Genomic DNA, 23,212 nt, shown 5'->3' on the forward strand with positions numbered 1-23,212 from the left:
CAGTCATCACTGGTATTTGTAGTCTGTTTTCCCCCCATTCGAATTCTAAGCAATTTGACTCTACACCCATGTAGTGTAATGCTAGAGTAGGGCAAGTATTTGTTATGCCAGGAGTGATATCAGAGAACTCAACCAATCACCACCCTCCCCGTACAGCTAACTTTCAGGCAAGTTTCATTGGTTTTATGAGGGGAAACTGTCAAACAGTGACTGTTGGCTCAACTGCCACACCTGCACAACAAGATGGGTTTTCATCATCTAACAGTAATACTTTACATTTCCATATGGAGATCTCAAAGTGCTTTACAAGCAATGAATTAAGTCTTGCAGCAACCTGGTGAGTGAACTAATTATTTTATAGAGGGGGAAATGGAGGCACAGATTAGGCACCTCATTTTCAGAGGTGCTAAGCACTCCAGCTGAAGTTACTGAGCTCTCTGATGGTCAGCACCTCTTGAACAAATCACTCATAGCCTGCCTTTAAGATCACACAATGAGTCTGTGGTAGAGACAGATTTTTCTGACTCCTAATCTGCTGCTTTAACCACAAGGCTGTCCTTTCTCTAATGGTTCTTGTGCAGGGGTTCTCTCAGGGGGTCAGCCTCCATCGCAAACCCTGCTTTGCCTCCAGCATTCATAATGCTGTTATAAATGAAAAAACTTAAAATATTTAAGGGGGGTTGCACTCAGAAGCTTGCTATGTGAAAGGGATCACCAGTACAAAAGGTTGAGAACCACTGTTCTTGTGTGTATTTTTCTGGAAAATGAAAATAGATTGAAATCTTGTGCTACCATGTGAATAAGAATGTAACATAAGAACAGCCATACTAGGTCAGACCAATGATCCATCTAGCCCAGTATTGTGTCTTCCGAAAGTGGCTGGTGCCAGATGCTTCAGAGGAATTAACAGAACAAGGCAATTATCAAGTGATTATCCCCTGTTCAGTCCCTGCTTCTGGCGGTCAGGATTCAGAACACTTGCAGCAGCATTGAATCCCTGACCATCTTGCCTAATAGCCATTGATTGGACATATTCTCCATAAATTTATCCAAATCTTTTTTTAAACAGCTATAGCTTTGGCCTTCACAACATCCCCAGGCAATGAGTTCCATAGGTTGACTATGCACTGTGGGAAGAAATACTATTTTCTGTTGTAAACTTGCTGCCTATTGGGAAGCCCTGTTTTTTGTATTGTGCAGAGGGGTAAATAATAAGGCTGTCACTTAATTGCACATGATTAATTCAAATTAATCATGATTAAAAGATGTAATCGTTGTTCATTGCAGTTTTAATTTCAGTACTAAATGAATGAATTTCAGTTGGTATTCTGTAGTTTTGGATTTTTTTTTCTGGTTTTCAAATATATTGATTTCAATCACAACACAGAATACAAAGTGTACAGTGCTCACTTTATCACTTTTACAGTGCAAATATTTGCAATCAAATATAAACAAAAGAAATAGTTTTTCAATTCACCTCATACAAGTACTCTGGTGTGATCTCTTTATCATGAAAGTGCAACTTAGAAATGTAGACCTTTATTTGTTTTTGAGTGCAGTTATGTAACAGTGTAAAACTTTAGAGCCTACAAGTCCACCCAGTCCTACTTCTTGTTCAGCCAATTACTCAGACAAACAAGTTTGTTTACATTTAAGGGAGATAATGCTGCCTGCTTCTTGTTTAGTGTCACCTGAAAGTGAGAACAGGCATTCACATGCCACTTTTGTAGCAGGCATTTCAAGTTATTTACATGCCAGATATGCTAAACGTTTGTATGCTCCTTCATGCTTCAACCACCATTCCAGAGGATATGGTTCCACACTGATGCTTGTTTAAAAAAAAAAATCACATGTTAAGATTTGTGAACAGCTCCTTGGGGAGAATTCTCCCCGGCTCTGTTACCCACATTCTGCCATATTTCATGCTAAAGCAGTTTTGGATGATGACCCAGCACATCTACACTTTCACTACAGATTTGACAAAATGCAAAGAAGGTACTAATGTGAGCTTTCTAAAGATAGCTACAGCACTTGATCCTAGGTTTTAAGAATCTGAAGCACCTTCCAAAATCTAAGAGAGATGAGGTGTGGCGCATGCTGCCAGGAGTCTTAAAAGAGCAACACTCTGATATGGAAACTACAGAACACAAACCACCAAAAAAATCAACCTTCTGCTGGTGGTATCTGAGTCAGATGACAAAAATGAATATTCATTGGTCTGCACTGCTTTGGATCATTGTCAAGCAAAACCAGTCATCAGCGTGGATGCATGTCCTCTAGAATGGTGATGAAAGGACATATGAATATTTAGTGCATCTGCCACATAAATAACTTGCAACACCAGCTACAACAATGCCATGTGAATGCCTGTTCTCACTTTCAAGTGACTGTAAACAAGAAGCAGGCAGCATTATCTCCCTTAAATGTAAACAAACTTGTTTGTTTGAGTAATTGGCTGAACAAGAAGTAGGACTGGGTGGATTTGTAGACTCAAGTTTTACACTGTTTTGTTTTTGAGTACAGTTATTTTTGCATGTAATTCTACATTTGTAAGGTCAACTTTCATGACCAATAGTCTGCACTACAATAGGTGAATTGAAAAATACCATTTCTTTGGGGCTTTTACAGTATTCACTTTATATAAAAAAAATATAAAGTGAGCCCTGTACACTTTGTATTGACTGAAATCAATGTTTGAAAATGTAAACATCTGAGATATTTAAATAAACTAATAGATTCTCATTTAACAGCACAATTAATTTTGTAATAGCTTGACAGCCCTAGTAAATAACACTGCCCTAATCACATTCTCCACACACTTCATGATTTTATAGACCTGTCATACCCCCCAAATCATTTCTAAGATGAACAGACCCAGTTTTTAATCTCTTCTTGTATGGAATAGCTTCCATACCCCTAATGTTTTTTTGTTGCCTTTCTCTGTACCTTTTAAATTATCATATCTTTGAGATGGGGCAACCAGAACTGCATGCAATATTCATGGGGTGCAAAAAGCATGGATTTATATAGTGGTGATATTTTCTTATCTATCCTTTATCAAATGGTTCCTAACAGTCAGTTAGCTTTTCTGACTAATGCTGTAGACTGAGCAGATGTTTTATGAGAACCATTCTTGATTCCAAGATATTTCTTGATAACTAATTTAGACCATCAGTTCGTATGTATAGTTGACATTTTTTTCCAGTGTGCACTACTTTGCATTTATGAGCACTGGATTTCATCTGCTATTTTGTTGCACAGTCGCCCAGTTTTGTGAGATCCTTTTGTAACTCTTCAGTCAGTTTCGGACTTAGCAGATGTTACTAAATCATTCAAGATAACTTTGCCATTTCACTCTCTTCCTCCACGCTCCCCCCCAGCCTTTCCAGATTTTAGTATGTTGAACATCATGGCTCCAAGTACAGATCCTTAGGTAAATAGCAAGGTCTCCCATCTCCATTGTGCAAACTGGCCATTTATTCCTATCATTTGTTTCCTGTCTTCTAACCAGTTGCTGATCTATGAGAGGACTCTGCTTCTTATCCCATAACTGCCTACTATGCTTAAGAACCGTTTTAGAAAGCCTTTGACAAGGTCCCTCAAAGTCCAAGGACACTATGAAAATTGGATCACCCTTTTCCACACATATTGACACCCTTAAAGACTTCAAGTGGATTGAGGCTTTTACAAAAGCATTGTTGACCCTTCCCCTACATATTGTGTTCATCAGTGTGTCCGAATTCTGTTCTTTACTATAATTTCAATTCATTTGCCTGGTACTGAAGTTAAGCTTATGGCCTGTAATTGCCAGGATTGCCTCTGGAGCCTTTTTTAAAAATCAGCATTATATTAGCCATCCTCTAGTCATCTGGCCAGAGGCTGATTTAAGTGATAGGTTACATATCACAGTTAGTAGTTCTTCAATTTCATATTTTAGTTCCTTCAGAATTCTTGGTTGAATACCTTCTGGTGACTCACTACTGTTTACTTGACCAATTTGTTCCAAAGCCACCTCTTGATACTTCAATCCAAGACACTGCCTCAGTTATGTCACCTAAAGAGAATGGCTTACATGTTTGGCATCTCCCTCACATCCTCTGAAGCAAAGACCAATGCAAATAATTCATTTAGCTTCTATGCAATGGACCTGCCTTCCTTGAGTGCTCCTTTGGCACCTTAATCGTCCAGTGGTCCCACTGATTGCTTGGCCAGATTCCTGGTTCTCAAGTACTCTATTTTTTTTCTGTTAATGATTCATGCATTCTGTGATCAGATGGCCTACCTCAGCTTTGGCAAAAAAATGACTTTCTTCACAACAATACTACTCTGGAAAATATTTCTGTACAAGTCTGTCTGGAAAATATATATTTATCGGGGATGATCCCTAATGCCTAAAATCATTAGTCAGATCGCCCTGAGTTCTTCCCCATTACATTTGAATTGTCTCCTTTTTTGTCTTGTCTGAGCACACTGTTAGCACTTAACAAACAAAATAACATCTTTTCTGTTTTAGTTTTTAAATGGTAAAATACATTTGTCTCTTCAAATACAGAACTTAAAGGGTGTTAAGATATCAGTGATGGGCATGGTACAAACTGATTAGATAGAAACTGATTCTGCATGGCTCTAGTCCCAAATGTTACTGACCCATAAATCAGCAGAATATGACCAAAAAGACTGACTAGCAGCCAAACCTTGTCAGATATTTGTGACCCCCAGGACCAGTTGGTGCCAATTGGCAGAGGACCTCAGAGTGCATAGAGGCTTACAGGGATCCCCTGGGTCTGAAATCTAAGTAATAGTGCCCCAAAGGGTGACATGTGAGGTCTCTACCAACAGCCAGTAATGCACTGATTGTTCTAATCACTGTAAGATGTATCAAGTATCAGAGGGGTAGCCGTGTTAGTCTGGATCTGTAAAAGCAACAAAGAATCCTGTGGCACCTTATAGACTAACAGACGTTCTGCAGCATGAGCTTTCGTGGGTGAATACCCACTTCTTCAGATGCAAGAAGGTACACCCTTGTGCCTTCAGCAAGAAGACGGTTCTCATTCTGTCTTATGAGAAGAGTCAGCCAACCTGGGTGGAAAATGCTGCAGAGCCTTCTCATGTCTACATTTAGACTGCTACAGTGCCACTGTAGCACTTCAGTGTAGACATGACCTATGCTGACAGGAGTTCTCCCATCTGTATAGGTGACCCCATCCCAGAGCAGCAGTGACTAGGTCAATGGAAAAATTCTTCAATCAACCTAGTGCTGTTTACATCAGGGGCTAGTCAGCATAACTACGTCTCTTGCATCTGAAGAAGTGGGTATTCACCCACGAAAGCTCATGCTGCAGAACGTCTGTTAGTCTATAAGGTGCCACAGGATTCTTTGTTGCTGTAAGATGTATGTGCAGATGATATTTAAGGAGCTGTGTATACTGATACTCTTAAGAATAGTTATGTGAGTTAAGACAGGTCACCAAAAGGTGACAAATTCTAGTCCAGTAGGGAGTAGCAGACTCTTATTTCTCTGTCTTGTCATGATGTATTGTGTGGCTTACATTGTTTTTACAGAGCCTGATGCTAATGAAGAGCTTATGAATTTACATGAGAAACTGCAGGGAAAAACACACAGCAAAGGGGCACCCTGTTTACAAGTAAAGACAATGGATTTGGGGGGAATAACTGGGAATACTGAAGTACACCCTTGTGCCTTCAGCAAGAAGACGGTTCTCATTCTGTCTTATGAGAAGAGTCAGCCAACCTGGGTGGAAAATGCTGCAGAGCCTTCTCATGTCTACATTTAGACTGCTACAGTGCCACTGTAGCACTTCAGTGTAGACATGACCTATGCTGACAGGAGTTCTCCCATCTGTATAGGTGACCCCATCCCAGAGCAGCAGTGACTAGGTCAATGGAAAAATTCTTCAATCAACCTAGTGCTGTTTACATCAGGGGCTAGTCAGCATAACTACGTCTCTGAGGGCTGGATTTTTCGCTGAGACATAGCTATGGCGATGTAACCTCCCAGTGTAGACCAGCCCTTTGAGGGAGCAAAACTTCATCAGACAGAGTAGTTTGGTAATCAAGTCTAGGCTTTCGCGTGTTATGGTTGGGTTTTGTTTTTTACATGAAACCATTTCTTTTCAATACTTTGACATGCTACTTCTCAAGACTCTATATACTCATATGTTTAAAGTGAAACACGTAAAAAGTTTAAGTGCTATATGCTAAACAGTGTAAAAAGCAACACAGAGCCCTATGGCACCTTAAAGACTAACAGATGTATTGGAGCATAAGCTTTCATGGGCAAATACCACTTTGTCAGATGCATGCATTTCGCCCACAAAAGCTTATGCTCCAATACATCTGTCGGTCTTTAAGGTGCCACAGGACTCTTAGTCTGGATTTGTAAAAAGCAACAAACACGGCTACCCCTCTGATGCTAAACAGAGTGGTGATCTGAAGGGCAACTGATAAGCTGGTTGGGAACATGTGAGTGTTAAGTGGAAGTACAAAGAACAGGGGCTGGACACTCCAGGGGGATGCTCAGAGGGATTGGTGGCTGGAGCATGCCTATCGCTAACCTGCATAGGCTGAGAGGAGAGTGCTTGTGTTGCCTGTGACCAGTTGGGACAGGGGACTGACCTACAGCAGTCACAGACAAGGATTCCCCATGTTGTGGGCAGGTGGTGGGTACTCCTGGGAAGCAACACGGTGTAATGCAAGGGTGATTGTCTCATTGATTTTAAGCAGATTGCTTATCTGAAAGGCAAGCAACATTTGGTTGTAAGAATCAAGTGTCAAAGGAATAATGTTTAGGGATAACAAACTGGCAAAAGTATTGTCAACAGAAGTTCAATGAGATACTGATGACAAAATTTGAGTACTAGGTCAAATAGTCAATATCCAGGAAGAATCACTGCAGTGGTAGCATTTGCATGAGTGTTCCATTTATAATGGCACATACTTGAAGATCTGAGGATGAATCCTAATATCTGATCCTAGGTGTAATGAAAATGTTAACACAACACATCCTTATCAATCATACTTGCCATCGATCTCAGTTTGTGTTTTCTGTGCGTGATAGGAAGAAGCCTTGGCATCAGATACAAAGTATTGATCAAATGATGACTGCATAGGTAGTGTAACATGGAAGACTTTTAGATTTGACATTTGTATGATTGCATTATCAAAACTGATTGCCAGAGATGGAAGTAAGCCCACAAAGTGCCTGGGACTGAGTAATAAAGATTGTTAGGAAGAGTCTTCATGCGTTTCTTTGTCATCTGTTCTCAATATGATGTGAACAAGTTAAAGCCAATAAAAGGAAATATATTTTAATACAATGCATAATTAGCCTGTGGAACTCATTGCCACAAGATGTAATTGAGGCCAAGAGCTGAGCAGGATTTAGAAAAGCATAGGCATTTATATTGATAGAATGAAAAGGTGTTTTATGCTTCAGTTTGTATACCCATTACTAATTGTCAGTTAATGCAAATTTATTCCATTGTCTACTTCAGGGTATCTTGCAATTCCTTGGCAGTATCTGGTGCTGACTGCCAGAGAAAAGATCCCAGACTAGATGGATCACAAATGAAATGAAGTGCTAGATAAATCTGTATATCACCTAGATAACAATGAAATGTTCAACTATAGTGATAGTAATGGACTCCAGAGGTTGGCTTAGATGGTTTGTCATGGAAGACAGACAGGCAGACACAAACAGATGCCTGACTTTCCACTGCTCTGCATCTTGTGCTGCTGTTTGCACCTGTAAAAGTGAATACAAAATGAGTGTAACACTGCCATTCTCATTTGATGTCTACACCCTTTTTGCATAGGTGTAATTACAAATGACTAGCAAGGCAGTGGAGAATTAGGATCTTACTGTTTCAGATGAGAAAATTCAAAGGTCTCTGATTGCAAAGGAAAACTAGAAAAGTCAACCATGAGCATGCATATACACTCCCTCTCTCTTGTTCCCATTGCAATTCTAAAGAATCAGCCAAAATTACTCACTGCACTAAACAAAATAAAGCTAAACTTAAGTCACCCTGCATGATTAAGAAGCTCATAAATAGCACAGAAAATAATTCAGAATTGCAAGGCAGTAATTCTTCCCCAGGGAAATAGTCTCAGAGTAGGCAGTTTCCAATAGTCAAGAACTTCATTCTCCATCTGGAGCACCGTTACAGGCACAGGCAGCAGTACAGCATTACCATTCATTCCTGTCCAAGGCTTGTTCCTCCATTAAGCCCACTAACTCATATCTTTGCATACAATTCCCACCATCTAGTCTGTGGCTAGACTCTAAGGGTATGTCTACGCTATGGGATTATTCCAATGTTACAGAAACTGTTTTTTAAAACAGATTGTATAAAGTCAAATGCACGCGGCCACACTAAGCACATCAATTCGGCGGTGTGCGTCCATGTACCGAGGCTAGTGTCGATTTCCAGAGTGTTGCACTGTGGGTAGCTATCCCATAGTTCCCGCAGTCTCCTCTGCCCATTGGAATTCTCTGTTGAGATCCCAATGCATGATGGGGCAAAAACAGTGTCGCGGGTGATTCTGGGTAAATGTCGTCACTCAATCCTTCCTCTGTGAAAGCAACAGCAGACAATCATTTCGCGCCCTTTTTCCCTGGATTGCCCTGGCAGATGCCATAGCATGGCAACCATGGAGCCCGTTTTAGCCTTTTGTCACTGTCACCGTATGTGTACTGGATGCTGCTGACAGACGTGGTACTGCAGTGCTACACAGCAGCATTCATTTGCCTTTGCAAGGTAGCAGAGACGGTTACCAGCCCTATATCACCATCTGCAATTGGAAATTGGCAATGACAGTTATCAATCCTTTTGTACCGTCTGCTGCTGTCATGGGTGCTCCTGGCTGGCCTCGCTGAAGTCGGCCAGGGGCACATGGACAAAACTGGGAATGACTCCCCAGACTTCCTTTTATGTTTTGTCTAAAAATAGTCAGTCCTGCCTAGAATATGGGGCAAGTCTACTAGAGAACCAGAGAGCACAGCCGCTCTGTGTCAGAGCCCCAGATATCCCGCAGAAATGATGAGCTGCATGCCATTCTAGGGGGTTCCCCTGCAACAACCCCACCCGTTGCTTCCTTCCTCCCACACCCCTCCTGGGCTACTGTGGCAGTGTCCCCCGCCCCATTTGTGTGATGAAGTAATAAAGAATGCAGGAATAAGAAACACTGAATCTTTAGTGAGAAAATGAGGGGGAGGCAGCCTCCCGCTGCTATGATAGTCCAGGCAGTACAGAATCTTCATTAGACATGAAAGTGGGGGGAGGCGGCGCTCAGCCTCCAGTTGCTATGATGAGGATGGTTTTCAATCCTTCTGTACTGTCTGCCGGGAATAACAGGGAGTCATTCCCATTTTTGCCCAGGCACCCCCAGCCGACCTCACCAAGGCCAGCCAGGAGCACTCACAGGATGATGACGGATATCGGTCATTTTGCACCATCTGCCACCAGGGAGGGGAGGGGATGCTGCTGTTCAGCACTGCAGCACCCCGTCTACCAGCAGCATGCAGTAGACATAGGGTGACATTGAAAAAAGGTGAGAAACGATTTTTTTCCTTTTTCTTTTGGGGGGGAAGGGGGTAAATTGACAACATATACCCTGAAACACCCGGGAAAATGTTTTTGACCCTTCAGACATTGGGAGCTCTGCCAAGAATGCAATGTTTTTCGGGGACTGTGGGATAGCTGGAGTCCTCAGTCGTCCCCCCCCATCGCTCCATGAGTATCCATTTGATTCTTTGGCTTTACATTACGCTTGTCTCACAGCACTGTGCTGAGTCCCTGCTGTGGCCTCTGTCTATCATAGCCTGGAGATTTTTTTCAAATGCTTTGTCATTTCGTCTTCTGTAACGGAGCTATGATAGAACAGATTTGTCTCCCCGTACAGTGATCAGATCCAGTATCTCCCGTACAGTCCATGCTGGAGCTCTTTTTGGATTTGGGACTGCATCGTCACCCGTGCTGATCAGAGCTCCACGCTGGGCAAACAGGAAATGAAATTCAAAAGTTCGTGGGGCTTTTCCTGTCTACCCGGCCAGTGCATCCGAGTTCAGATGGCTTTCCAGAGCAGTCACAATGGTGCACTGTGGGATACCGCCCGGAGGCCAATACTGTCAAATTGCAGCCACACTAACCCTAATCCAACATGGCAATACCGATTTCGGCGCTACTCCCCTCGTCGGGGAGGAGTACAGAAATCAGTTTAAAGAGCCCTTTATATCGATATAAAGGGCTTCGTTGTGTGGATGGGTGCAGGGTTAATTTGGTTTAACGCTGCTAAATTTGGTTTAAACGCATAGTGTAGACCAGGCCCAAGTTGGACTTAATTGTATTGCATTATTCTCTTTGGAATCCTAGCATCTATTTATCTCCTACAGTGTCCACACACCACAATCTTTTCCATTGGATACAATCTTAGACACTGATTTCCCATCCTACTTTCCTTCATTTGTTTTAAAATCATTCCACTTTACCCCTACCATATTTCAAAGAACTCTCATCTCTACTGCCTCCAGCCTTTTAATACCTGTTTCATTGAATGCAGCTGTTTTCAGACCATAAAGTAATACTATCAGTACACTGGTTTGATAAATTTTTACTTTGGTACCAAGCAAAGTTTTTTCAGTCCATAATTGTCAGTGTCTGTGCCACACCTGTGGCTAAGGCTGGGGTGAAAGTAACTTAAAGGACTTACTAGTATGCCAGAGTCCTGAGTGGGGGCAGGGCCTCAACCAGAAAGAGGAGGGGCTTAAAGGCCCTGGGGCTCCAGCTGTGGCTGGGAGACCCAGGGCCTTTAAATAACTTCGGAGCTACTAGCTGCAGAGGCAGCTGGGAGCCCCGGGGCTCGGGGCGAATTAAAGGACCCGGGACTCCAGCCGCTGCAGAGCTCTGAGCCTGGCTGCCAGAGCTCTGGCAGGGATATAAAGGGCCCAGGGATCCCCGCAGCAGCTGGAGCCCTGGGCCCTTTAAATCACCACTGCAGAAGCTGGTCCAGTCCAGCACGGCATACTGGCTCTTGCCAGTACACCCTACTGGCAAAACTGGCTTCCTTTCACCTCTGGCTAAGGCATATCTCCTTTTAACATCCTCATCGATGGAACATTGGCACTGATCAAGCTTCCTAGGTACACAACATCCTACTTGTTCTACAACTTCACCACTGCAGCAGTTCAACTCTCTATTGTTTCATTTCCAAGATGCAAGCACTTTGTCGTCTTTGCATTTATTTTAAGTCCAAGTTGACTACACCAATTTGCCAAGGTAGCAAAGAGTATCTGCATTAGTTTAAACATGTCCACTTTAACAACATAAGGCACAGTGATTTCATGCCCCCTTGTCTTACACCATACTTGAACCCATTGCTTATTTTTTCATCAAGTCATATGACACTGCAGAAGTCTTTCTGCATAGGTTTTATAATTGCAATGATCTCATCTGGAACTCCATATGGTTTAGTTACTTTCCATAATGCTTCCCTCCAAACTGAATCAAATGCCTTTGTGAAGTTGGTGAAAACAACAAACATTTTAATACCCGTTTTTACTCTTTCTCCCCTCCCTCTCCCCCCCCCCCCCAATCAACTGTGGGAATGTGACTGTCTGGCCAGCGTACCTGTGGCCTGGTCTGAAGCTGCACTATTCCTTGCCTACTACTTCCTCTAAAACTGGACTTAATCTGACTATTACTTTCATCATGATTTCCTCCTCCTTCTCCCCCCCCCCCCATGGACAATAAACTTAAACTTCTGTTCAGATCAGCTAGATCTCCTTTCTTCAAGATTGCTAAAACTATTACCTTTAGCCAGTGATCTGATACCTCTCCTTGTTCCCATACCCTCTTATACATTTTCTAATGCTTTGACAACACTTGTTCTGCCAGCTTTTAACAGATCAGCTGATCTATCGTCTATTCCTGCAGCTTTCCCACTTTTTAAAAACCGCTTCACTGCTCTGTTTTCTTCTGATGGTGGTAGTAGTACAGTGGAGATGGCCGCTTGCAAGGCAAAATGAATCTGTTCATCTAGCATATCTAGAATGCTTGTCTCCAGATGAACGTCAGGGTTCAAAACTTTGTTCTAATGCTCCAGCATTTGTTGTGAGTTCACTGGTAGCTATTCTTTCCACATGCATTGTTGTGTATCCATCTAACTTAAACTTTTTGTATATTCATATATTTTCTTAATGCTTCCTCTAGCTGTAGAGACTCTTCTTCCCACCCCACACCCCGCCACCCTCTGCAAACCTTTGCTTGTCCAGTCTGTGACTTCACTGATTTGCATAATACTTTTACTACTTCCCAACAGTCTTGGTTTGTTTATGTTTTTCCTGTGTTTTTTGAATATCCAGCTTTTCCTTGTTTACTTATGCCTTCCTATAGCTTCCTCAGCTGATTTTTCACTTCCTTGAATATTTCCTATCCAGTCTGCAGTGAGGTCTTCACAAATTTAATGGCCAGAATCTCCTTGCAAGCATCACCTAGTATGCCTCCCTCACAGAGCTGCCTTTTAAGTGATCAAGATCAAATTTGATTCCAGTTGCATTCACCTTTTTCTTGGATTTTAACTTAATCTTTCCTATTGGTAGTACATGATCATTGCCACACTCAGTGACCTTTGACCACACTTATTGATCTTATTGATAAAAGGCAATGCAGTTTTTGGTTTGATCAGCTGGTGAGTTCCATGTAACCTTGTGCATGTCTTTGTGAGGAAACCAAGTACAGCCAGTAATCACACTGTGCACTTCACAGCAAGTTCTAAACCTTTCCTCATGATTGTTAGCTATTCTGATGCTGTGTGGTCCAACATTATTTATTTGCTTACCATGTCCACAACCAACCTTTGTATTCATATTGCCTATTATCAGAATCCTATCATCACCAGGAATTTCTTCTATGATGCTATTCAGATGTTTGATTAAAAGCTGTCCTTCTCTCCTTCTGCTTTTGCTGGTGTATAACAGCAGGACAGTTATGAATAGCTTATTGTCATAGCAAGCTTTACTACTGCCTACAATCTGCTCAAACACTGGTTCCCAGCTGTTCTTATCCACTGCTCTAGCAAGCCCACAACTATGCTTTGCTTGTCCACTTGAATATACAAGGTAAAAGTGTTTCCAACTTTCAACTCTCTTGTACCCAGCCAGTGAGTCTCCAGTATTCCAGCAAAGGAAACTTGTGACTTCCTTACTCCTCTGCCACTAGCTCAGTCTGGCCTGGAATAAATAGTGCAAACTGGAATGTTAGAACCCTATGTGTAATGTGTTTGGCCATTACCCAAAATCCATGACTCTTTCCATTTGTTAGGCCTTTCAGGCCTAGGTTAGACTCCATATAAAGCATCTTGGTTTGCTGTACTATTTCTATAACACATCATGTTCAGATGTAATGACTTGTTAAGCCAATCCACCTTATCCAACTCATGGGAATGCCAGGTTAGCCTGCAGGCTAACCTATCAGCTGTTCCATCCTCATCTGCTTACTTTCCAAAGTAAACAAGCTGGACTACTCAGATTTGAAATCAGAGGTTTCCTTCTCCTAGACAGGCTTGCCTGAAAAGGCTAAGTGAGCTCTGGCTGCCCCAGCTTAAAATCAGAAGTTTGCTTCTATATACTGTTGGTTCTTGGCACTTTATTCCATAATATTCAGTGCAACTCTCCTGTGTCTTTTCCAAGATGGGCTACCCCAAGCCATCACCTCAGGGATGTGCCTCTATAGCACTGTATCAGATTTCCAAACCTCAAAATAAGTAACTTTAGTTTTTTCTCCACTTAAATTGAAGTCATCAGCTCTTTATTTGCAAGACACCAACAAGATGCTAAGAGTATCTCTCCTTTAAAACACTCATAACTGAAGTACATATAGGAGGATGTTTCTTCTTAAATATTAACACATTTGTGCTGCTAATATTTAATGCTCCATGTACTTTTTCTGAAACAAGCATTAAATCAAAGTTAGAAAAACACAATATGGTTTAGGTAAGACAAATATTTTATTCATAAGAATGAAAAGACATAAACTGAAAAGGACCTCAGAGTTGCTGATAAAACTTCAGCTTGGTGAAAATCTAGTAACACAGATCCCAAATTCTAATTAAATCCAACTAATTGACTTTTCCACGTGCACACACTGCAGTATATTGAAAGACCTTTTTTTGTGGCCAAGACATGGTAAGAAAATTGTCATTTACATTGTCCATGTGACTAGCAAAAACTCACACCACAAATAAAAGGTGCATTATTACCAAACCACATACAAATTCAGAGAAATTCATTGAGGAAAACCATCTGAAGGTATCTTGAAGGATGATACATTTAAAAAAAATGCAATCCGATGATAGTAAAATACTCAGATGAATTCAACCCTTTGAATCAGCAGTTCCAAACTTTAAGTGAGTCGTATTCATTGAGAGGTTGTCATGTGCTTCACCTACCATACTATTTGTGATTACAAACTATAGCCAATGCTTACATAGGCAAATGCTCCAAGCCAAAAGAAGGATGGCCTAGTGGTTAAGACACCAGCATGAGTTTTGGGGAGATGTGGGATCAATTATGAGGTCTCCTGCAGACTCTGTCTGGCTACCATCACACAGGAATCAGCTCGTTTTCCATATTCAAAATGAGAGCAAAAGCACCTCACTACCTCAGTTGTTGTGAAAGGGAAAAAAAGTTAAAATTGTGAGGTGCTCAGATACTGTGGCAATGGGCCCACCAAAAGCACCCTTTTCTGTATTTTCAGCTGTTTAATGCAATCATATCCCTGTTCCCCTTCTCCCTCTTTCCCCTTCATATATTTTGCTGATGCATGGTTCCCTTTTTTTTTAACCTGGCTGTCTCATTTCCTCTGTTACTTCCCTGGACATTCTTCTGCTGTGGATGTCTGGTGGCTCCAGTCCTTAATGGCAGCTCCAGTCTCCTCCTTAGGTAGAAACAGCCATTGGCAACAAACTGCCTCTTCCTTATTTTCACTGGCCTTTCTTTGAAATGAACAATGAGGGAAGCACCACATGACCAGCCAGCTCTCCTGGACCACTAGCAGATGCTCCACAAACGACAGCTTGGAAATTGCTGACATCTGTGTGGGGGGTTGGTTTACATACTTCTGAGTATGTTCAACTGTACAAATGCTAAGTAATGATGAAAATTGAGTTAAGCACAGAGTTGTGCCTTGAATCCCTCCCATTTGCCAGGGTGGGCATTTGCAGGATACTTCAAGTGAACCAGGATGTACCAAGAAAATTTCAGAGGGGAAAATATTGAAACTATATATCTTAATGTTTTTGTGCTGAATATTTTCCAGAGCCTGCTTGAATAGGGAATTCAACACAAGAACAGGTACTTGGTTCCATTTTCATTTTTGCTTTGAATTTGAGCATCAGAAATGGACTACCTCCAACTTTACCAAATAAAGAGAGATGAAGATATGCTGGTACAGAAACAAGGAAAATCCACTCAAATAGGTTACAATACTAACCAAAAAATAAACCTCTTCACCCTAAATCAGATATGATCTAATCTTGAAAAATGTTTCTGCTTCTGATCTCATAAATTGAAGAGTTACTAGGATAAAAACCCTATCTGGATGTGGCTGCATAAAAGCTGTATAATTTTAGTAGTGAATATATTAGTATTTATGGAAACTCCTGCCCTGTGCTAGGTATTTTCCAAATACTCCTAATTGATGCACTTTAAAATCATTAACAACATTTGAAAATCTTTTTTATAGCATAAAAAAATCCACTGATCTCTCACTGTAACAATTTATGCTGTTGTCCTTCTGGTAAGAAGTATTGTGAAAGTGCCTTAACCTCATAGATCTATGGGATTACTGTGCAAGGGGATGGGATATATGTAAAACACCATAAATATTACCTAACCCATGAAGCAAAAACATCCACTCCAACACACAAACAGGAAAAAAGCAGCCTGGTGTTTTAAATTCAGCATCTCTTACTAGAAATAAACAATACATTTTAGACTTTGTGGGACCATATTCTCAGCTAGCATAAAGCAGCCTAGCTCTGAAGTCAGTGAAGCTAGGACAATTTATACCAGCTCAGAATCTGGCTCAGGGAAACTAAAATCTAAAGATAAATTTCCTAAAGTTCCATTCTCTTCCTTTACTCAAGTAAGCAATGGTGTGGTGTCAGAAGGCAATGAATCCTGATTTTAAAAGGAGCAAAGAGGACAGAGGTAACTGAGAACAGAACAGTTGATGAAGTACCTAAAACCAATTTCTGTTACAATGGTAGATGCTGGCGACACAGTTTTGAGATCAGCAGGAAGGTGTCTGGAGCAAGCTGAAGGCTAAGTGATAGCTGTGGAGTGTGTGCAAGTGTTGATCAAATTATTGCTGCAGTTGATGAGACTGAACATGTTGATGGCTATGCAGTCAGATAACACAATGCAAGAAACCAAAACATAAAGAAACAAAGGTAAAAAAAGATATTTTGCCAAATAAAGCTGTGATGGATGAAACACAGTTCCTGTGGGACTCCATTGCAAGTTAAACATGGTCAAGGAAAGGTTAGAGTCATAGCTCAAACAGCAAGGTCCATAGATTAAGACTGTTTAGTCACCATTTGGTATGGTCCGTTATCTCACCCATAGGCGCCAAGTTATATGGGCTCGAGGAGCCCCAGCCCCAGGAATATTCAAGGCTGAGGGCTGTGCCCCACCAATATCTGGAGCTGGATTTCTCCCCTGGCCCTGCATGGAGCAGGCACTGGCCCCTGCCACTACCACCACCCCTAGCCCCTGAGCATCCCCGCCCACCCAGTAGCGTAGTGGGGTGGAAGGGGGGAAGCAGCTGCTCCCCTCTGAGCACATTTTCCAAAATCAGCACCTTTCCAGGCAGCCAGCACTGGGCTCCGGACTTGGAGTCCGGACTGGGTTTTGCATGTGGCCACCAGCTGGCTCTGGGCTCTGCACCACCCTCCTGCAGCCCCAGCCCGGGCTGGGGGCTGCAGGCAGCGTCAGCTGGTTGCGGGCTCCCGGGGAGAGGAGGAGGAGGAGGTGCCCGCCCGCTTGCAGCTGCCCGCTCCCGGAGCCAGGGTGGGCTCTGCCGGGAGGGGGAGGGCTGGCAGCGCAGCCCCCCCCCAGTGCGGTGGGGGACTGAGGAGCAGCAGCCCTGTTGGTCCCAGGCAGCCCCGTGCAGAGCAAGGTGGCCGTGCGGCAGGGAAGGGGGCTCTGAAGCCCAGCTGGTGCCGGTGGAGAAGGAAGGAAAAGGAGGGGGGGATGTTTTTTTCTCGTGGTCTCTCTTCAGCAGAGGGGATGGAGGGAGCAGCAGGACCAGGAGGCAAAGGAGCGACTTTGGGTTATTGCCCCCTGCACTTACCCCCCTCCCCGTGCTGCGCCCAGGGCTGTGAAAGGGGGCTTAGTGCAGCTTGTGAAGGAAGGGGAGGGGTAAAGGTGCTTTAAGGTGCCAGTTGTGTCTCCTCATCTCACTGCTGACTAGCTGCAGACCCAGTGCTCAGAACTCAGCAATGATCTCAGGGGCTGCACAGTGCTCTGTAGGAGTTCTCAGTTGCCTGCTAAATGCTTCCGCAATGCCACCTTTTCACCCAGTACATCCTGAATAGTGGGGACTGGGGGCAGGGGAGGGGGGAGTGTAGCAGATGCCAATTAGAGGAGAATAGTCTCTTGGCCAGATTCTACTGCGTTTATGGTGCTTTGTGCCATGGGCTGGAGCAAAGTGGCTGGTGGATAACCAGGCATCTGGTTAATAATTGTTCTCTCTCTCTGAATTATCACTAATTCAAAATAGTAGCGTGCAAGCTGACTGGATAATGGTAATAGCATAATCTCTTGTTATAGCACTACCTGATTAGTAATTGGATATGTTGGCTGGCACCTTTTTTTACGTGTTCGCTCCCCCTGATGTTAGAACCTGGCTACACCAATGGGGAGGGGAGCTTCCTAGACCTGTGCAGCTGGGGCTTGGGTGAATTTTGTGATACTGTGCCCCTCCCCAGCTACCACCCTGCAGTCCCCACTCCTGCACCATGCTGGGCAAGGGGCAGCCCCATCCCCAGTGAGGCTATGGTGAGGGGTGGCAGCAGGGGAGGCCACACGTGATGGCAACCTCCCCCCTCGGTACCCACCATAGGGGAGGCGAGTGGGCTTTCTGGACCTGAGAGGGACCCTAGGAGCATGTGCAGTGAACTGGGGGGGGAGAGGAGAGGTCCCTCCCCTGGAGCTTGCTGCTGCCAGGGAGAGTGGAGGGGAGTCCTCTTTGGCCCTAGCCCTGGGGCAGCCTGTCTGCACCCCAAGTTCCTTATCCCCAGCCCTGCCCCAGAGTCCTCACCTGATAGGAAAAACACGCAACTTAAATTTGGTGGTCAGTTTAGAGTATCATAGAATCTCAGGGCTGGAAGGGGCCTCAGGAGGTCATCTAGTCCAACCTCATGCTCAAAGCAGGACCAATTCCCAACTAAATCATACCAGCCAGGGCTTTGTCAAGCCGGGCCTTTAAAACCTCTAAGGAAGGAGATTCCACCACCTCCCTAGGTAACCCATTCCAGTGTTTCACCACCCTCCTAGTGAAAAAGTTTTTCTTAATATCCAACCTAAACCTCCCCCACTGCAACTTGAGACCATTACTCCTTGTTCTGTCCTCTGCTACCACTGAGAACAGTCTAGATCCATCCTCTTTGGAACCCCCTATCAGGTAGTTGAAAGCAGCTATCAAATCCTCCCTCATTCTTCTCTTCTGCAGACTAAACCATCCCAGTTCCCTCAGCCTCTCCTCAGAAGTCATGTGCTCCACCCCCCTAATCATTTTTGTTGCCCTCCACTGGACTTTCCAATTTTTCCACATCCTTCTTGCAATGTGGGGCCCAAAACTGGACGTAGTACTCTAGATGAGGCCTCACCAATGTTGAATAGAGGAGAATGATCATGTCCCTTGATCTGCTGGCAATGCCCCTACTTATACAGCCCAAAATGCTGTTAGTCTTCTTGACAAAGGCCAGAGGAGGGAGTGTTAGTGCCTGTGCGGACTTCAGGGAAGTGCATGGGGTGGAAGGGGATGCTGGGATGCTCTGGAACCACTCCTTCAAAGCCAGTCAAGACTCTGGGGGAGCCTCCTCTCTGAGCAGACTGTCTCCAGGGCAAGAAGCTTACACCTCAGAGCATTCAGCATGCCCTTCCACACCATGCACTTTCCGCAGTGAGTCCGCCCAGGCGGGGTCCTGGGGCAGCCAGAGGTCCCTGCACCCCAACTCCGCAGTCAGATGTGACTCTCAGCCAGACAGTAAAACAGAAGGTTTATTAGATGACGGGAACACAGTTTAAACAGAGCTTGTTGGTACAGAAAACAGAACCCCTCTGTCAGGTCCATCTTGGGGTGTGGGGAGCCCAGAACCAAGTTCTGGGTCTCTCCCCATTTCCCCAGCCAGCTCCAAACTGACACTCCCTCCTCTGGCCTCTGTGTCTCTTCCGGACAAGGAGGCCACCTGATCTCTTTGTCCCCAACACCTTCAGTTGGCATCTTGCAGGGGAAACTGAGGCACCCACACAGTATTCAGAGAAAATATTAAGAACATTCCCACTTCATCACAACAGGTGCAACAAAATATAATACTGTATATTGAAGTAGGCAAGTGCTGCTTCTGACTTTCCACTTTTAATTGACCCTTGTAATCTTGTGGCACTGACGCGTTGTAGCTTCATTTTATATCGGCTTACAGGGCGGGAGCGGGGGGGCACCACCATTTTGAGCCCCACCAAAAATTATACAAACCTGCCGCCTCTGATCTCACCTAGTATATTCCAAAAGAGGCTGATATCATTGCACCTTTGAATACACTTCTGAGTAAAGGCATTATGTGATCAGTACCACTCAGGCAATGCACTTGCACTGATAAAGGATAACCTGAGCAATGTGCTTGCTGTGCATATTTTGACTCCTATTTACTACTATTGATTCAAGCGAATGCGCTAAAATGTGATGTGAATGTGTCTTATGCAAAATGGTAGTCCAATAGTAATCTAATATTTTTTGTTCTGCACAGAACCATGAACAAAATAGAGCTAGTTGGAATGTTTTTGTTTAAATAAAACTTGAACAGAAAAGACTAGCAACTGCTCATGTGGGCGGGGGGGGGGGGGGTGTTAAAAATTTTTGTTGGTTTATTTCAGCCAGCTCTACTGCAGACAGTATGAGCTTTATTGGCATTGGCTTACGCCACTCTAACATTTCATTCATATGTTAGGCAGGCAGAGAAGTATGTCTGATTACAAACCATTCAAGCCTTTATTGAATACTATACCTGCCAGACTACAGGGAAGGCTACTACAATTAACATGATGAGTTAAAAGTGAGGAACACCCATGTCAGGACATGCTTTATTAAATTATTGAGCATCGGAAGCCCTTCCAAATGAGGAAACAGACAATCATTGGACTACACACCAAATAAGGGACAACTGAACTTGAGTACAGGTAGCAGAATATTGCCATAGGAGAGATGAGGGATTTCTTAGGAACATTTGGATTATCTCTGGGCCTAGCCCTCTGAGGTGTTGAGTGCTCTCAATGCCCTAAGTGTCATTAGGAGTTGGGGGCACTCGTACTTTGCAGAATTAGGCCCACTTCTCCAATGAAGCTGTGCATGGATTGGTCACTGTATATGCAGTATGCAACATGGAATGTGCTCTGGGATCCTTCAACGCAAAGATGATCAGTGCTTAATTTGTGCCAAGGCTTGCCAGGGCTGATCCCAGGCATGTCTAGGCTTGGCAGTTCATAGCTCTGGCATCTCTGGGCTTGCCGCATCACTTACGAAAGTAAAAGAAATTGCTTAAGCCCCCACACCTTTCATTACAAATTAAGCACTGAAGGTGATTATAGCCTTAACTCTCTCATGTGAAAAATCCAGAGCTACTAACAATATTTCAAATAGTTCTAATAACGTTTTCCACTACTCCACCATATTTTTACTTAAAGGAATTGATTGCAGTCTGTTTAGAAAATTGTACAATATACACAGCATTTGCTTAAAAAACATCCATTGTTGCTCGATTTCTTTTTGCTGTTAGCCCTTTATATACTGTCTTGTGCTTCATATATGGCTTTTTTAATGTCACCCAGCCAGTGATTCTATATTTTTAGGATCATTTTAACCTTTTGAATTTTTTACTGTTTTGTATTTGTTTTCCACTTCCCTGCTAACCCCCATTAGTTTCCTTTGTCATTTTTGAGACCTAAATTCCACTGTAATGAACACATCGTATTGTGCTGTCTATCATTGCTTCAAATACTTCTCATTCTTCCACAGTGTATTTTCTGAGCAGTCATTGATTCTAATCAGTTTTGAGCAGTCCATTTTGGTGTTCTCTCATAATTTGCTGTGTTCAGGTCCCAACTCTTTCATGTTGTTGCTTTTTGAACATATCTTCATGAATATTTTACCCAGCAAGTATAGTGATAGACTGCCTTTTATTCACTTACCGGGATGTGTGGAATGCTTTTTCACACTGTCTGTAAATTTGCTACATCTCTATGTAAGCAGCTACAAATTAAAACTGATAGCATAATAGCCAAAGCAAACAGGGGTTTATTAAAGAGAGGCTGGCTAGAGCAGTGGCCCCAACCTTGTCTAAACTGGGTCTACTCTAGGACTTGTCTTTATCCAAGATCTTGACTGGAACCCTCTCATTATGCATACGGGAGGGGCAGGGTGGTTTTGAGATTTTTCTGTGAAAGCTATTTACAATGCAAAATTGGGTGCTTGACTAAAAATAAACTTTCTGTGTGATTTCAGCAGAAAAAATTGACTTTTCATTTACAAAACAAAACTTTGTAGATAACATTTGGGTTTCATCAAAAAAAAAAGTGGTGGGGGTTTTAATGAGAAGTCAAAATTGTCCATGGATATGTCTTTAGAAATTGTATTATGTGTGTGTGTGTGTGTTTTTCTTTAGTTAAGTTTTCATCGGGGGGCGGGGGAAGGAATGTCATTTTCCACTCAGCTCTATTGACCACCCCCAGGTTGAGAACCCACTCTACAGCAAAGCTTGCATGCCTAACAAGTTAACAGATTTAGTAGAACCAAATGGACAGTATACCAATCAGGTGAAATTAGTTGTTCTGTCTTCCTATATACATGTATGGTAATATCTGAGAGGTTCCCAAGTACCTAAAATTGTGTGTGTGTGTGTGTTCCCCCGCCCATCCTGTGCCCTAAGACAAATAGCTATATTTGTTAACACCCTCTCCACTACAAACATATAAGCTATGCTATCTTGTGGGAGGGAGTTTCATAGTCTTGACCCAGTTCCTGCAAACATTCTGCCTCCCACACTAATGAGGACTCCTACTTGTCAACAGTTACATATGTGGTGGAACATAGGGGTCCTGGGTGGCAGTTGTCATGGAGAGAAAGGCCATCTCACAAGTGGCTAGAGCCAATCCTATGAAGGGCTTTAAATATTAGTACAACTCCTACGAGAGTCATTTTGCTAAAGATAGTAGGGATGGCAGCAACATGGAGAGCCCAGATCTCCATGATATGATCCCAACAACCACACACATGTGTTAAGCCTGGAACTTAAGTAAACTGTCCAATAAAAGATCACATCACCTGCAAATCAGCATGACAACCTTCCTCTTTATTTTAATTGTTGCCATATAGAAACAGGCATAAGATTGACATTGCCATCCATATTTTAAAGATAAACTGTAGAACAGGTCAGAATTTTTTTACTAAAACAATATTTCAATAACTGGATTTTCAACTATGTGAGGGGGTGATGCTCTGTCCCCATCCTCTGATGCCTCAAATTGTTCAGACCAACTTTCTTTTAATATTCAGTGTGTTTTATTCCAAACCTTCCACAAACAGTGTAGTGCAACATCACTAGTTTTAATCCCTATATCTTTCAGTCCCTCTTTACCAAGGGGAGGGGGAATCTCCCTGTCTTGAAAGATCTTGCAGTCTGGACCCTGCTATCCCAGTCTTCCCACCCTCACTTGTAATACTTCCTTCCTGGCTTTTATCAGGTTAGCCAGCTGAGCGCTAATTAGTTTCTTGCCTCTCCTACTGATTAGCTAATGGCTTAATCAGCCATCACTGGGGAAATTAATTGAGACTACAGTGATCAGAGTGCTGACCCACCAATCATGTCTCAGTAGGCTGTCATAAATCAAAACAAAGCTCTGGTTAAAAAAAAATGT

At 43.0% G+C, this 23,212-nt stretch overlaps 1 long non-coding RNA gene across 1 annotated transcript in view; it reads left to right on the top strand.

The window, feature by feature from the left end:
- The first annotated feature begins 222 nt into the window (after nt 1-222).
- Nucleotides 223-23,212, top strand: part of LOC120402103 — a 43,123-nt gene continuing 20,133 nt past the window's right edge. The window contains exons 1-2 of the long non-coding RNA XR_005596983.1: nt 223-337; nt 16,288-16,470. This is a non-coding gene — a long non-coding RNA (uncharacterized LOC120402103). The remainder of the gene's footprint in view (nt 338-16,287; nt 16,471-23,212) is intronic.

Source organism: Mauremys reevesii, linkage group 3 (assembly GCF_016161935.1).
Source record: "Mauremys reevesii isolate NIE-2019 linkage group 3, ASM1616193v1, whole genome shotgun sequence".
Classification (NCBI taxonomy): Eukaryota; Metazoa; Chordata; order Testudines; family Geoemydidae; genus Mauremys; species Mauremys reevesii.